The sequence below is a fragment of the Pleurodeles waltl genome, chromosome 4_2, assembly GCF_031143425.1.
Source record: "Pleurodeles waltl isolate 20211129_DDA chromosome 4_2, aPleWal1.hap1.20221129, whole genome shotgun sequence".
In the NCBI taxonomy this organism is placed as follows: domain Eukaryota; kingdom Metazoa; phylum Chordata; class Amphibia; order Caudata; family Salamandridae; genus Pleurodeles; species Pleurodeles waltl.
This window is the reverse complement of record NC_090443.1, coordinates 487,540,313-487,556,354: the sequence shown is the minus strand read 5'-3', so window position 1 is coordinate 487,556,354 and position 16,042 is coordinate 487,540,313. Positions and strand designations below refer to the sequence as shown.

At 47.5% G+C, this 16,042-nt stretch overlaps 1 protein-coding gene across 1 annotated transcript in view; it reads right to left on the bottom strand.

Moving 5' to 3' along the window:
- The window catches only part of LOC138293901 (coiled-coil domain-containing protein 159-like), a 236,959-nt gene that overhangs the window by 99,809 nt on the left and 121,108 nt on the right, over positions 1 to 16,042 (bottom strand). The gene's annotated exons all lie outside the window — the stretch shown is intronic.

The following is a 16,042-nucleotide window of genomic DNA, read 5'->3' as shown; positions in this document are numbered from 1 at the left end:
TCCGCTGGGCCCTTCCTCTCAAGCACCGCTCCGCTGGGCCCTTCCTCTCAAGCACCGCTCCGCTGGGCCCTTCTTCTCAAGCACCGCTCCGCTGGGCCCTTCTTCTCAAGCACCGCTCCGCTGGGCCCTTCCTGTCAAGCATCGCTCCGCTGGGCCCTTCTTCTCAAGCACCGCTCCGCTGGGCCCTTCCTCTCAAGCACCGCTCCGCTGGGCCCCGCCGTCTCAAGCACCGCTGAACAGGGCACCGCCGTCTCAAGCACCGTTGATGGTTCACTGTGCCCACCATGCCTCCTCCTTGACCAGTGGAGACTGTCATCCACCTGATGGACTGTGGCTTTGCACTCCCCAGGATGGTCCAGTGGGCAGCCCACCCACTGTAGAGACATTGAGAGACTGTGGCTTTGCACTCCCCAGGATGGTCCAGTGGGCAGCCCACCCACTGTAGAGACATTGAGAGACTGTGGCTTTGCACTCCCCAGGATGGTCCAGTGGGCATGGTGGCTCCTCGTGGATCTGGTGTCGTGGACTCATGTGGCTGTGGTGCCCCCCCCTTCCCTTCCCCCTGAGGTGCCTGTAGTTTTTACATCTGATTCCCCTGCAGTGTTCTCTCCAAAGGACTCAGGTCTCCTGTGTGGGCTTTGCCCTTGTTTCTCAAGACTTTGGCCCACGGACATGCTGAATTCGTAGGATGTGCAGGACTTGGTACTTCAGTTATACACTGATGTGTATGTCATTTGTTTTGTTGTGGATATCTTTCATGGTTGTACGCTAATTTTCTGGAGCTTTTTGGTACATAAATATTTATTCCAAATATGATTATGTCCTAGCATTTTTCAGGGGTGTTTGGGTGGTGTCACTGTGACTTGGTGCTCTGCATTGGTGAGTACATAGTTGGGGGGGGGGGGTCGCATATGTGTGTGCCCGTAACCTTTCGTCCTCCCCCTCCCGTGTGTCGTAGGTGCAGTACTCACCGTTGTCGTCTGCGCCGGACTTCGTACTCGTGGTAGATGAGAAGGTAGACGAGAGCAGGTAGGATGTTTAATTCGGGTTCCATGCTGTCCTCCGTACTCGTGGAGTGTGTTTTGGTGAGCGTTTTCCCGTTCGTAGTCTGTTTCCGCCGTGTTTTTATCGGCGGTGCTCCCGCCCCGGAAAAGGTGGCGGATTGGTGAGTTATGATAGTGTGGACGGTACATTGTCTGCCGCCTGCCTGTTGGCGGTGACCGCCGCACTGTTTGTCTGTACCGCCGCGGCGGTCGGAGTGTTAAGTTGGCGGGCTGTGTTGGCGGTTCCCGCCAGGGTCAGAATTCCATTTTTTGGACCGCCAGCCTGTTGGCGGGTTGGCCGCCGCTTTAACACCGACCGCCAGGGTTAGAATCACCCCCAAAGTGCTGTTTACAAGGCACAAACCCTTAAGATCGAATCCAAACACATCAATCTCCTGTGTGGGCAAGGGAGGGGAGGTGAAGTAAAACATGCATACAATAAACCTGAATGACTTTCAGGAGAATGGCAACATTCCCACCATATAATTTAGTGCATGAGGCAGCCTTCTGCTTTTTGCTGGACTGTATTTACCATTAAATGTCTAAGATGGGTATTCCTGTCCTTGAGAAAAGGTTTGCCATTATCATCATGTTTCCGCTCTCTGAAACGTTATCCAGATGATAGAATCTCTTGTGGCCCCTTGGTAATATCATATTGCACTCTTCTAGACCTGGCAAAGAGTGCCTCCAGCAAGACACTGGTCAGTACTCTATACTCTCCACCAGGCAGTGAATGGTACCCCGATATTCAGGTTACCTCTGTGCGCTAACCATGGAGACAACAGCAGCCAGAAACATTCACTAATCCTGTGGCAGAAACACCAGAGTATCCATGCACTACTGCACTCCTAGTGCAGGATGAGACAATGACCCCTGACCTCACTGTTGCATTTTCTGCTAATCTCTACCCTTGTACCTTCTGAAGGGCCTGAAAGTGAACTTAACCCCTTTCACATAATGGTTACGTCCATGGCTGCGCCTGTGAGGCGCCATGGACGTAACCATTATGTCCATTTAACAGCCCTCGGGGGAAGGGCTAGTGCTCCCCCCGAGGGCCACCCCCCATCCCCTTAGGTCAGGACTGGAAGGGGGAAGCAAAGACGCGTTGGAAGCCATTTATTTCCAGCACGTCTTCGGGAAAGGAGGTAAGTTTTACCTCGCGGGGAGGGGGAGATTCCTGTGAAAGAGGCATCGAGGGAAAGGAAAGGGTTTCCTTTCCCTTGATGTCTCTTTGAGCATTCCTGCTGCCCGATCGCGATGCGAGCAGGAATGCCCACTAGACACCAGGGAATTAGTGTGTGTGCGCATGTGTGTGTGTGTGTTTACTGCATGGGAGAGCGGCCCCTTGGGCGAGAGTCACACTCCTTTGGGGGGCAATGCATTTTTTGCCATTTCTGCCCCCTTGGGGGCTGATTGGCCTTATTTTTAGGCTGATCTCCCCTCAAGGGGGGCAGAAAGCCACTAGACACCAGGGATTTTTTTTGTGTTGGACGGTGCCCCCTTGGGCAATGGGCGCCCCCAAGGGGCAAAAAGAACTGCAGATCGGCCTTTTTTTTTTAGGCCTTCCACTTAGCGCCAGGGATCATGTGTGTGCTTTGTGTGGGGGGGTGGCCCCTTGGGTAAAGGTCACCCTACAAAGGGGGCAATATAATCTAGGACATTTCTGCTGACCTTGGGGGCATTTTGGCCTAGTTTTTTAGGCCCTTCTGTCCCGGGGGGGCAGAAACCATGAAGACACCAGGGATTATTTTTTTTCTTTTGTTTTTTTTTTGTTGTGTTGGGGGGTGCCCCCTTGGGCAAGGGTCGCCCCCAAGGGGCAAAAAGAACTATTGGGCAGTTCTGCCCCCCTTGGGGGCAGATCGGCCTTTTGTTTTAGGAAGGGGGGCAGAATCCACTTAGCGCCAGGGATCAAGTGTGTCTGTGTGCTTTGTGTGTGGGTGGGGAGGCCCCTTGGGTAAGGGTCACCCTACAAAGGGGGCAATGTAATCTAGGCCATTTCTGCTCCCCTTGGGGTCAGATTGGCCTAGTTTTTGTAGGCCCTTCTGTCCCCAGGAGGGGCAGAAACCATGAGGACGCCAGGGTTTTTTTTTTGGGTGTTGAGGGGTCTCCCGCTTGGGCAAGGGTCGCCCCCAAGGGGCAAAAAGTACTATTGGACAGGTCAGCCTATTTTTTTTAGGCCTTTCTGCCCCCAAGGGGGACAGAATCCATTTAGCGCCAGGGATCATGTGTGTGTGTGTGTGTGTGTGTGCGCGTGTGCTCTGTGTGGTGGTGTGGCCCCTTGGGCAAGGGTCGCCCCCCCAAAGGGGGCGATATAATCTAGTCCATTTCTGCTGACCTTGGGGGCATATTGGCCTAGTTTTTGTAGACCCTTCTGCCCCAGAGGGGGCAGAAACCATGAAGACACCAGGGATTTTTTTTTGTTTGTTTTGTTGTGTTAGGGGTGTGCCCTCTTGAGCAAGGGTCGCCCCCAAGGGGCAAAAAGCACTATTGGGCAGATCAGCCTATTTATTATTTATTTTATTAGGCCCATCTGCCCTCAACAGGGGCAGAATCCACTTTGCGCCAAGGATCGTGTGTGTGTTTTGTGTGGGGGGGTGGCCCCTTGGGCAGGGGTCACCCTCCAAAGGGGGCAATATATTCTATGGCATTTCTGCCCCCCTTGGAGGCAAATTGGCCTATTTTTTTAGGCCCATCTGCCCCCAAGCAGAGAACACTAGACACAAGGGAACATTTAAAAATGGTTGGTGGCGGGGTGTTTGTCAAATGCCGAAGTATTTGCATTTATGATAATAACAGTTTATTTCTTCTTTTTGTTCTAGTTCAAAGCTTTTGCTTCCTTTGCTGTGGTTTGTTGCAGTTTTGGCAGTGGTTGTCCTGCGGTATGCATGTTTTAGGTAAGTAAATAAATTCACTCCAAAGGAGTGTTGTTGCCATGCATGAATGACATGTTTGTAGGTGGTGTACTGAATGCAGGATTGTGAGTGAAATTGTCCTTAGATTTATGCACAATGATTATTGTGTTGTCTTATGTCTAATTTGCTTTTTTTCTCTTTTTAGTGGGATATCATTGGTGATTGCTGTGGCTGTGCAGAGTAGTTGCTGGTGAGTCAAGCTTTTTCAGGCAAGTGAGCAGTATAGTTTTTGAGTTTATAACTCTTAGTGATAAAGCTACACTTTGTTTTTTACTTATCTTACACGGTGCTGGTTGTTGGTGGTGCATTTGTCCAGTTAATATTTGTAGGAAGGATCATGGATAGCCGTAGGATGACCGCTCAGCAGGTTGTTGGTGTGCTTTTTGAGTCGTCTTCTGGCCATGATTATGAGACTGACTCTGCATCTGAGGCAGAGGAGGAAGTGCAAGATTCTGGAAGTGGATTTTCTGTCAGAGAGGAATCATCTGATGATGAAGCCACTCTTAGTGCTGATGAAGGGCCTGTTTTAGAGGACGTCAATGATATGCCAATGGTTCAGGAGCCAGTGGCTGAAAGGCTTCCCATTAGAAGACCTGACACGTGGGTTACACCAAACATGGAGCAGCCATTGTTGCCTGTGTTTACTGGTTTCCCAGTGTGTCGAGTTAATACGGAAAACTTTTTGCCCGTCAACTTTTTTGAGTTGTTTATGGACAATATATTTTTAAAAGAGATTGTTGAGCAGACTAATTTGTATGAAGAGCAGTATTTGAGGGACAACGCTGCCAGACTTAGGCCGCACGCTAGCGCTAGCCGGTGGATTCCCACAAATCTGAAAGAGTTGAAAACATTCTTGGGTTTAACTTTTTTTGATGGGGCTGATAAGGAAGCCATCACTGTCTTCATATTGGTCTACTAGTCCTTTGAATGCAACTGCTATATTTCCTGCCATCCTGAGTCGTAACCGGTATGAGCTTCTTCTTCCGATGTTGCATGTTGTAGATAATGCTTTAGCCTTGCCACAAGATCAACCTGATTCTGACCGTCTTTTTAAGATTAGACCTGTCCTTCATCATTTGGTAGATCGGTTTTCAGAGATCTATGTTCCAGGCAAAGAAATATCTGTAGATGAGCCTTTGGTCCTGTTCAAGGGTCGTTTGTTTTTTAGGCAGTACATTCCTAGCAAGAGGGCACGGTATGGAATTAAGATGTATATCCTGTCTGAAAGTAGTACAGGATATATTGATAATTTCCGGGTCTACACTGGTAGGGATTCCAATATTGACCCCCCTGGTTGTCCACCCACTTTTGGAGTTAATGAGAAAATTGTGTGGGAACTTGGTAGACGACTGTTTAAAAAGGTCACCATTTATATGTAGATAACCTCTACACTGGAGTTCAGTTGTTCAAGGAGTTGTTCAGAGTGGACACTGTTGCTTGTGGCACAATCCACTCTAATCGGAAAGGCTATCATAGCGAGCCTTGTTGTGCTGGAACAGGCAAGAGTTCCTAGAGAAGCAGTGGTGGAAGATGTGGCTAGATTGAAAGATCGTCACTTTGCTGAGCACATTCCTCCCACGGCCCAAAAAAACTTTCTTGCTAAGAGATGTAGAGTCTGTGCTCGAAGAGGTATCAGGAAGGAGACTAGGATGTACTGCCCTGATTGTCCTTCAAAGCCTGGACTGTGTGTGAGTGGCTGTTTCAGGAGCTACCACACACAGAAGAATTATTGGGAAATTCTGAGAGCGTAAACTGCTGTTTTATATTTTTATATGTTCAGTTTCATGGTTGGCATTACTGTCATGTTTTCAGTTAGAGCTTTTGTGTTTGTAGTTTTGTACTTATTTATAATTAGTGGTTTCTTTGTTTAAAAACAAAAAAAAGTGATGGCGGTGTGCGTGGGGTGGTGCTTGGCTGGCAGTGTGAGTGCGGTGGCGCTTGGCTGGCGTGTGCGTGGGGTGGCGCTTGGCTGGCGGTTTGAGTGGGGTGGCGCTTGGCTGGCAATATGCGTGGGGTGGCGCTTGGCTGGCGTGTGCGTGGAGTGGCGCTTGGCTGGCGGTATGCGTGAAGTGGCGCTTGGCTGGCAGTGTGCGTGGGGTGGTGCTTGGCTGGCGGTGTGCGTGGGGTGGCGCTTGGCTGGCATGTGCGTGGGGTGGCGCTTGGCTGGCGGTGTGCGTGAGGTGGCGCTTGGCAGGCGGTGTGCGTGGGGTGGCGCTTGGCTGGCAGTGCCAGCCAAATGCCAGTCCACACACTCATCAGCTGGTGTGATTGCTGTATCAGGCATTTGGGTGTATGAAAGTGATGGGCCCTTGAGTGGCGCTGTCTGTCAATGCAAGTGTTGTAATGTGCTGGGCCCGTGGCTGGCGGCGTGAATGGTCTTGTGCATGTCATGTATGGAAGGTGTGTGAATGGACTGTAAAACGGTTGGTGCCTTGTTGTGGCTTTACAGCTCACGAGCTGTGAGTCATTGGTTCAGTTTTTTGGCCTTTCAGTTATTGACAGTGCATTTCATTTTTGTGAAATCTCTTGTTGATAAAATTTGCTCCACTGAACCATCACTCACACTCTTGCCAAATGCAACCTGTATGTGTGATAAAAATGACAAAAACTGCTCCGCTGTAATCAGGTGTCTCAGCACACCTGTGACACGTTAGGTGTCCCGGTGGGACCCCGATGATGAAGCATGCCAACAACTTGGTTGGTGGGTGAGGGGTCTTTTTAACATAACCAAAGTGTGTTTCTTTTCACAATTTTAGTGTTTGGAACACCACATAAGTAGATGGACACATCAAATTGATCTATTGCAAAACCACCTGTGTTTGGGGGGGCACCTATGTTTTTGGTCCCAGGTGCAGCCTTCAACTAGGGAAACCTACCAAACCCAGACATGTTATAAAAATAGACACCCCAAGGAGACCAAGGGGGTGTGGCTTGCCTGGATCCCCCAACACTTTCTTACACAGACTCCTCTGCAAACCTCAACATTTGCTTAAAAAAGCATATTTTCCTCACTTTTCTTTGTACGATCACTGCTGCAGCACAAATTTCTTAGCACCCAGAGTTCCCTTCAGTCTCCCAAGTAAAATAATACCTCTCTTGTGTGGGTCCCCAAAGCAGAGTCAGCCTAAAAGATGTATAAAAAAAAAAAATGTGCTTATCAAGTCGCTGTGCCCCACAAGTGACCCCATCTTGGATTCCCCTAGGTGTCTAGTTTTCAAAAACGTGCAGGTTTGCTAGCTTTCCCCAGGTGCCAGCTGAGCTAGAAGGCCAAAATCCACGGCTAGGCTCTTTGTAAAAAACAGCTCTGTTTTCTTTGTGAAAATGTGATGTGCCCACGTTGTGTTTGGGGGCACAACCTTTCGCGGGCGCTAGGCCTACCCACACAAGTGAGGCACCATTTTTATCAGGAGACTTGGGGGAACGCTGGGTGGAAGGAAAGTTGTGGCTCCTCTCAGATTCCAGAACTTTCTGTTACCGAAATGAGAGGAAAAAGTGTTTTTTTGGCCAAATTTGAGGTTTGCAAAGGATTCTGGGTAACAGAACCTGGTCAGAGCCCCACAAGTCACCCCATGTGGGATTCCCATTGGTGTCTTGTTTTCAAAAAATGTGCAGGTTTGCTAGGTTTCCCGAGGTGCCGGCTGAGCTAGAGGCCAAAATCCACAGATAGGCACTTTGTAAAAAAAAGCTCTGTTTTCTTTGTGAAAATGTGATGTGTCCACATTGTGTTTTGAGGCATTTCCTTTCACGGGCGCTAGGCCTACCCACACAAGTCAGGTACCATTTTTATTGGGAGCCTTGGCGGAACGCTGGGTGGAAGGAAAGTTGTGGCTCCTCTCAGATTCCAGAACTTTCTGTTACCGAAATGAGAGGAAAAAGTGTTTTTTTGGCCAAATTTGAGGTTTGCAAAGGATTCTGGGTAACAGAACCTGGTCAGAGCCCCACAAGTCACCCCATGTGGGATTCCCATTGGTGTCTTGTTTTCAAAAAATGTGCAGGTTTGCTAGGTTTCCCGAGGTGCCGGCTGAGCTAGAGGCCAAAATCCACAGATAGGCACTTTGTAAAAAAAAGCTCTGTTTTCTTTGTGAAAATGTGATGTGTCCACATTGTGTTTTGAGGCATTTCCTTTCACGGGCGCTAGGCCTACCCACACAAGTCAGGTACCATTTTTATTGGGAGCCTTGGCGGAACGCTGGGTGGAAGGAAAGTTGTGGCTCCTCTCAGATTCCAGAACTTTCTGTTACCGAAATGAGAGGAAAAAGTGTTTTTTTGGCCAAATTTGAGGTTTGCAAAGGATTCTGGGTAACAGAACCTGGTCAGAGCCCCACAAGTCACCCCATGTGGGATTCCCATTGGTGTCTTGTTTTCAAAAAATGTGCAGGTTTGCTAGGTTTCCCGAGGTGCCGGCTGAGCTAGAGGCCAAAATCCACAGATAGGCACTTTGTAAAAAAAAGCTCTGTTTTCTTTGTGAAAATGTGATGTGTCCCCATTGTGTTTGGAGGCATTTCCTTTCACAGGCGCTAGGCCGACCCACACAAGTCAGGTACCATTTTTATTGGGAGCCTTGGCGGAACGCTGGGTGGAAGGAAAGTTGTGGCTCCTCTCAGATTCCAGAACTTTCTGTTACCAAAATGAAAGGAAAAAGTGTTTTTTTGGCCAAATTTAAGGTTTGCAAAGGATTCTGGGTAACAGAACCTGGTCAGAGCCCCACAAGTCACCCCATCTTGGATTCCCCTAGGTGTCTAGTTTTCAGAAATGCACAGGTTTGCTAGGTTTCCCCAGGTGCCAGCTGAGCTAGAGGCCAAAATCTACAACTAGGCACTTTGTAAAAAGCAGCTCTGTTTTCTTTGTGAAAATGTGATGTGTCCACATTGTGTTTTGGGGCATTTCCTTTCGCGGGCGCTATGCCTACCCACACAAGTGAGGTACCATTTTATCAGGAGACTTGGGGGAACACTGGGTGGAAGGACATTTGTGGCTCCTCTCAGATTCCAGAACTCTCTGTCACCGAAATGAGAGGAAAAAGTGTTTTTTGGCCGAATTTTGAGGTTTGCAAAGGATTCTGGGTAACAGAACCTGGTCAGAGCCCCACAAGTCACCCCATGTGGGATTTCCCTTGGTGTCTAGTTTTCAAAAATGCACAGGTTTGCTAGGTTTCCCCAGGTGCCAGCTGAGCTAGAGGCCAAAATCCACAGCTAGGCACTTTGTAAAAAACAGCTCTGTTTTCTTTGTGAAAATGTGATGTGTCCACATTGTGTTTTGGTGCATTTCCTTTTGCGGGCGCTAGGCCTACCCACACAAGTGAGTTACCATTTTATTCGGGAGACTTGGGGGAATGCTCAGTGGAAGGAAATTTGTGGCTCCTCTCAGATTCCAGAACTCTCTGTCACCGAAATGAGAGGAAAAAGTGTTTTTTTGGGCCACATTTTGAGGTTTGCAAAGGATTCTGGGTAAAAGAACCTGGTCAGAGCCCCAAAAGCCACCCCATCTTGGATTCCCCTAGGTGTCTAGTTTTCAAAAATGTGCAGGTGTTTCCTCAGGTGCCGGCAGAGCTATAGGCCAAAATCCACAGGTAGGCACTTTGTACAAAAACAGCTCTGTTTTCTTTGTAAAAATGTGATGTGTCCACGTTGTGTTTTGGGGCATTACCTTTCGCGGGCGCTAGGCCTACCCACACAAGAGAGGCACCATTTTTATCGGAAGACTTGGGGGAACGCTGGGTGGAAGGAAATTTGTGGCTCCTCTCAGATTCCAGAATTTTCTGTCACCGGAATGAGAGGAAAAAATGTTTTTGGGCCACATTTTGAGGTTTGCAAAGAATTCTGGGTAACAGAACCTGGTCAGAGCCCCACAAGTCACCCCATCTTAGATTCCCCTAGGTGTCTAGTTTTAAACAATGCGCAGGTTTGCTAGGTTTCCCAGGTGCCGGATGAACTAGAGGCCAAAATCCAGAGCTAGGCACTTTGTAAAAAACAGCTCTGCTTTCTTTGTGAAAATGTGATGTGCCCACATTGTATTTTGGGGCATTTCCTTTCGCGGGCGCTAGGCCTACCTACACAAGTGAGGTACCATTTTTATCAGGAGACTTGGGGGAACTCTGGGTGGAAGGAAATTTGTGGATCCTCTCAGATTCCAGATCTTTCTGTCACCGAAATGGGAGGAAAAAGTGTGTTTTTGGCCACATTTTGAGATTTGCAAAGGATTCTGTGTAACAGAACCTGGTCAGAGCCCCACGAGTCACCCTATCTTGGATTCCCCTGGGTGTCTAGTTTTAAGAAATGCACAGGTTTGCTAGGTTTCCCCAGTTACCGGCTGAGCTAGAGGCCAAAATCCACAGCTAGGCACTTTGTAAAAAACAGCTCTATTTTCTTTGTGAAAATGTGACGTGTCCACGTTGTGTTTTGGTGCATTTCCTTTCGCGGGCGCTAGGCCTACCCACACAAGTGAGGTACCATTTTTATCAGGAGACTTGGGGGAACGCTGGGTGGTAGGAAATTTGTGGCTCCTCTCAGATTCCAGATCTTTCTGTCACCGAAATGGGAGGAAAAAGTGTGTTTTTGGCCACATTTTGAGGTTTGCAAAGGATTCTGTGTAACAGAACCTGGTCAGAGCCCCACGAGTCACCCTATCTTGGATTCCCCTGGGTGTCTAGTTTTAAGAAATGCACAGGTTTGCTAGGTTTCCCCAGTTACCGGCTGAGTTAGAGGCCAAAATCCACAGCTAGGCACTTTGTAAAAAACAGCTCTGTTTTCTTTGTGAAAATGTGACGTGTCCACGTTGTGTTTTGTGCATTTCCTATCGCGGGCGCTAGGCCTACCCACACAAGTGAGGTACCATTTTTATCAGGAGACTTGGGGGAACGCTGGGTGGAAGGAAATTTGTGGCTCCTCTCAGATTCTATAACTCTCTGTCACCGAAATTAGAGGAAAATTTGTTTTTTGGCCAAATTTTGAGGTTTGCAAAGAATTCTGGGTAACAGAACCTGGTCAGAGCCCGACAAGTCACCCCATCTTGGATTCCCCTAGGTGTCTAGTTTTCAAAAATGCGCAGGTTTGCTAGGTTTCCCTAGGTGCCAGCTGAGCTAGAGGCCAAAATCCACAACTAGGCACTTTGTAAAAAGCAGCTCTGTTTTCTTTGTGAAAATGTGATGTGTCCACATTGTGTTTTGGTGCATTTCCTTTCGCGGGCGCTAGGCCTACCCACACAAGTGAGTTACCATTTTATTCGGGAGACTTGGGGGAATGCTCAGTGGAAGGAAATTTGTGGCTCCTCTCAGATTCCAGAACTCTCTGTCACCGAAATGAGAGGAAAAAGTGTTTTTTTGGGCCAAATTTTGAGGTTTGCAAAGGATTCTGGGTAAAAGAACCTGGTCAGAGCCCCACAAGCCACCCCATCTTGGATTCCCCTAGGTGTCTAGTTTTCAAAAATGTGCAGGTGTTTCCTCAGGTGCCGGCAGAGCTAGAGGCCAAAATCCACAGCTAGGCACTTTGTACAAAAACAGCTCTGTTTTCTTTGTGAAAATGTGATGTGTCCACGTTGTGTTTTGGGGCATTACCTTTCGCGGGCGCTAGGCCTACCCACACAAGAGAGGCACCATTTTTATCGGAAGACTTGGGGGAACGCTGGGTGGAAGGAAATTTGTGGTTCCTCTGAGATTCCAGAATTTTCTGTCACCGGAATGAGAGGAAAAAATGTTTTTGGGCCACATTTTGAGGTTTGCAAAGAATTCTGGGTAACAGAACCTGGTTAGAGCCCCACAAGTCACCCCATCTTAGATTCCCCTAGGTGTCTAGTTTTAAACAATGCGCAGGTTTGCTAGGTTTCCCAGGTGCCGGCTGAACTAGAGGCCAAAATCCAGAGCTAGGCACTTTGTAAAAAACAGCTCTGCTTTCTTTGTGAAAATGTGATGTGCCCACATTGTATTTTGGGGCATTTCCTTTCGCGGGCGCTAGGCCTACCCACACAAGTGAGGTACCATTTTTATCAGGAGACTTGGGGGAACTCTGGGTGGAAGGAAATTTGTGGATCCTCTCAGATTCCAGATCTTTCTGTCACCGAAATGGGAGGAAAAAGTGTGTTTTTGGCCACATTTTGAGGTTTGCAAAGGATTCTGTGTAACAGAACCTGGTCAGAGCCCCACGAGTCACCCTATCTTGGATTCCCCTGGGTGTCTAGTTTTAAGAAATGCACAGGTTTGCTAGGTTTCCCCAGTTGCCGGCTGAGCTAGAGGCCAAAATCCACAGCTAGGCACTTTGTAAAAAACAGCTCTGTTTTCTTTGTGAAAATGTGACGTGTCCACGTTGTGTTTTGGTGCATTTCCTTTCGCGGGCGCTAGGCCTACCCACACAAGTGAGGTACCATTTTTATCAGGAGACTTGGGGGAACGCTGGGTGGAAGGAAAGTTGTGGCTCCTCTCAGATTCCAGAACTCTCTGTCACCGAAATTAGAGGAAAATGTGTTTATTGGCCAAAGTTTGAGGTTTGCAAAGGATTCTGGGTAACAGAACCTGGGCAGAGCCCCACAAGTCACCCCATCTTGGAATTCCCTAGGTGTCTAGTTTTCAAAAATGTGCAGGTCTGCTAGGTTTCCCTAGGTGCCAGCTGAGCTAGAGGCCAAACTCTACAGCTATGCACTTTCCAAAAAACATGTCAGATTTCAATGTAAAAATGTGATGTGTTGATTTTGTGTTTCCTGACGCGAGCGGTAAGCCTAACCACGCAAGTGAGGTACCATTTTTATCGGGAGACTTGGGGGAAAACAGAATAGCAAAACAAGTGTTATTGCCCCTTGTCTTTCTCTACATTTTTTCCTTCCAAATGTAAGACAGTGTGTAAAAAAGACATCTATTTGAGAAATGTCCTGTAATTTACATGGTAGTATGGGCACCCCGGAATTCAGAGATGTGCAAATAACCACTGCTTCTCAACACCTTATCGTGTGCCCATTTTGGAAATACAAAGGTTTTCTTGATACCTATTTTTCACTTTTTATATTTCAGCAAATTAATTGCTGTATACCTGGTATAGAATGAAAACCCATTGCAAGGTGCAACTCATTTATTGGCTCTGGGTACCTAGGGTTCTTGATGAACCTACAAGCCCTAAATATCCCAGCAACCAGAAGAGTCCAGCAGACGTAACGGTATATTTCTTTAAAAAATCTGACATTGCAGGAAAAGGTTACAGAGTAAAACGTGGAGAAAAATGGCTGTTTTTTTCACCTCAATTTTAATATTGTTTTATTTCAGCTGTTATTTTCTGTAGGAAACACATGTAGGATCTACACGAATGACCCCTTGCTGAATTCAGAATTTTGTCTACTTTTCAGAAATGTTTAGCTTTCTGGGACACAGCATTGGTTTCTCTCCCATTTCTGTCACTAACTGGAAGGAGGCTGAAAGCACTAAAAATAGTAAAAATGGGGTATGTCCCAGTAAAATGTCAAAATTGTGTTGCAAAATGGGGTTTTCTAAATCAACTCTGCCTGTTCCTGAAAGCTGGGAAGATGGTGATATTACCACCACAAACCCTTTGTTGATGCCATTTTCAGAGGAAAAAACACAAGCCTTCTTCTGCGGCCCTTTTTCCCCATTTATTTAAAAAAAAAGAAATTTTCGCTGTTTTTTGGCTCATTTCTTGGTCTCCTTCAGGGCAACCCACAAAGTCTGGGTACCTCTAGAATCCCTAGGATGTTGTAAAAACAGGCCGCAAATTTGGCATGGGTAGCTTATGTGGAGAAAAAGTTATGAAGGCCTAAGAGCGAACTACCACAAATAGCCGAAAAAAGGGCTGGCACCGGAGGGGGAAAAGGCCTGGCAGCAAAGGGGTTAAATGTCATAATGCCCAGATGGAGCCCATCAACACCTAGCCTGCTTCTTACACTTTAAGATGTCCTCTAAAGTCTGTCACTTGTCATTTGTCCTAGTTCTGAAGCTGATCTCTGACACCTGCCCCTTTACCTTAAGCTAACTTCAGTCCAGGTATCTTCTGTTTCTAGGTTTGAAACTTCCTTGACTCCATCTTCCACCTGTACCTTTCAGTGACTTCTTGACCCTGTACCTGTATCTGACCTTTAAGAACTGATCCTAAAGGTGATCTGTGGTGCCACTTGCTGTAAGGTGATTGCTTTCTAACCCTATTCAGCCTACAGTGTGTTCTGCTGACTGCAAAGAAGTCAACAAAAAAGGAAGAGTGGAATGCTTGAATTAATCTCAGCCACTAGTAGTTACTCAGGGCTGCATCCCAGTCCACCGTTTTTTTGCCCATCATGCCACAACAGATTGGACCCAGCAATGTGCAATTCATTCTTGGTCCTGACCCAATAAGAACAGTCCAGCCCAAACTGCCAAGCCGTGTCCTCTCGGATTCTGAACACAAGCAACTCAAGACCGGTTTCGCCCCTCTTCTTTCAGGTGAAACTTCTGGCACGGTGATCATGGGACCCATGTCTTGACATACCTGTCGCAGTTATGGTGTTGCACTGAAGAAAACAAGAAAGTGATGGATGGAATGCTTGAATTGATCTCAGTAACTGGTAAATACTCAGGTCACATCCCAGTCCATCGTTTTTAGGCTCACTATAACACCTTAGCATAGACCCAGGCATATGCAAATCAGTCTTGACCATGCTCCAACCGGAACAGTCCAGCCCGAATTGTCAAGCCAGGTCCTCTGTGAACTGGAAAACAAGCAAGCCAAGACCGGTTTCAGTCAGATGCAGCTAGTTCCAGTGGCACAGTGAGCACAGCACCTATGTCTGTGCATGCCTGTCGCTCATATGGAGTCGCACTGAAGTAAACAAAAATCATGATGGATGGAATGCTGAAATAATTTCTGCCACTAGAAATTACTCGGGTCGCATCCAACTCCACTGTTTTTTGTGCACCATTTCGCCTTAGTTTATCCCAGCCATGTGGAAATCAGTTTTGGTCCTGCTCCAATAGGAACAGTCCAGCTCAAACTGCCAAGCCAGGTCCTCTCGACCGGAACCCAGCAGCCCAAGACCAGTTTCACTTTAGTTGGGGCTCTTCAGTCAGATGCAGCTTGCTTCCAGTGGCACAGCAAGCAAGGGTCCCACATCTGTGCATACCCGCTGCACTTAGGGCATCACACTGAAGTAAACAAAAAAGTAATGGAATGCTTCAATTTATCTCAGCTACTGGTAATTACTTGTGGCTACATCCCAGTCTACCATTTGTTTGCCCACCATGCTACCTCAGATTAGAGCTATCCATATGCCATCACTCTTGGTCCTACTGACGAGCCCTAAGTGGAGTGAAACTGGCCTGGGGCTGCTTGTGGTCCCTTCTGGAAGGGTTCTCACCTACCAATTCCAGATGAACTGTTTCCATGAGGAGCAAGGTCGGTACTGATTTGCATAAGGTAAGCCTCTGTTTAGAATAGCATAGTGGGTGAAAAAAGATGGAATGGAATGCAGCCCAAGGGATTGCAGGCAGCTGAGATGAATTCTAATATTCCATCCATCAACTTGTTGTTGCAGCTGGCACCCTAGGTGCAGCAGTTATGCCCAGACATGGGCCCCTTGCTCACTGTAGCATAGGACTCAAGCTACAGCCTATCACCAAGCTTCAAGTAGGGAGAAACTGGTCTGCAGTTGATTGTGGTCCCTTCTTGAGGGGGCCTCGCCTAACAGTTGGGGACAGACTATTCCCATAAGGAATGGGGTTAGTACTGATTTGCATAAGGTGGGTCTTTGTATATAGTGGTGTGGTAGGTGAAAAATGATGGATTGCCATGCAGCCTAGAGCAGTTGTCAGCGGCTGGGGTTTATTCGATCACTCCATCAATTACCTTGCTGTCATTTAAATTTTCTGCTGATTGCAATGCATAATTGTTGTACTCTTTTCTGGCACTGAAGCTGACCTCTAACCCAATTCTTATTTGTACTTGAAGCTGATCTTTTACCCCTTACACCAGCAACAGGAACTAAATTGGATCCCACTGAGCCTCTTGCAATTAAATATTACCTCTGGATTCAGGTCATTTGATCCCTCTGCTGCTCTCTAACTCCATGTCCCCTGGACTTTGACTGACCACTCAACTATGATGCCTGCCTTTAATGCCCTTCTGT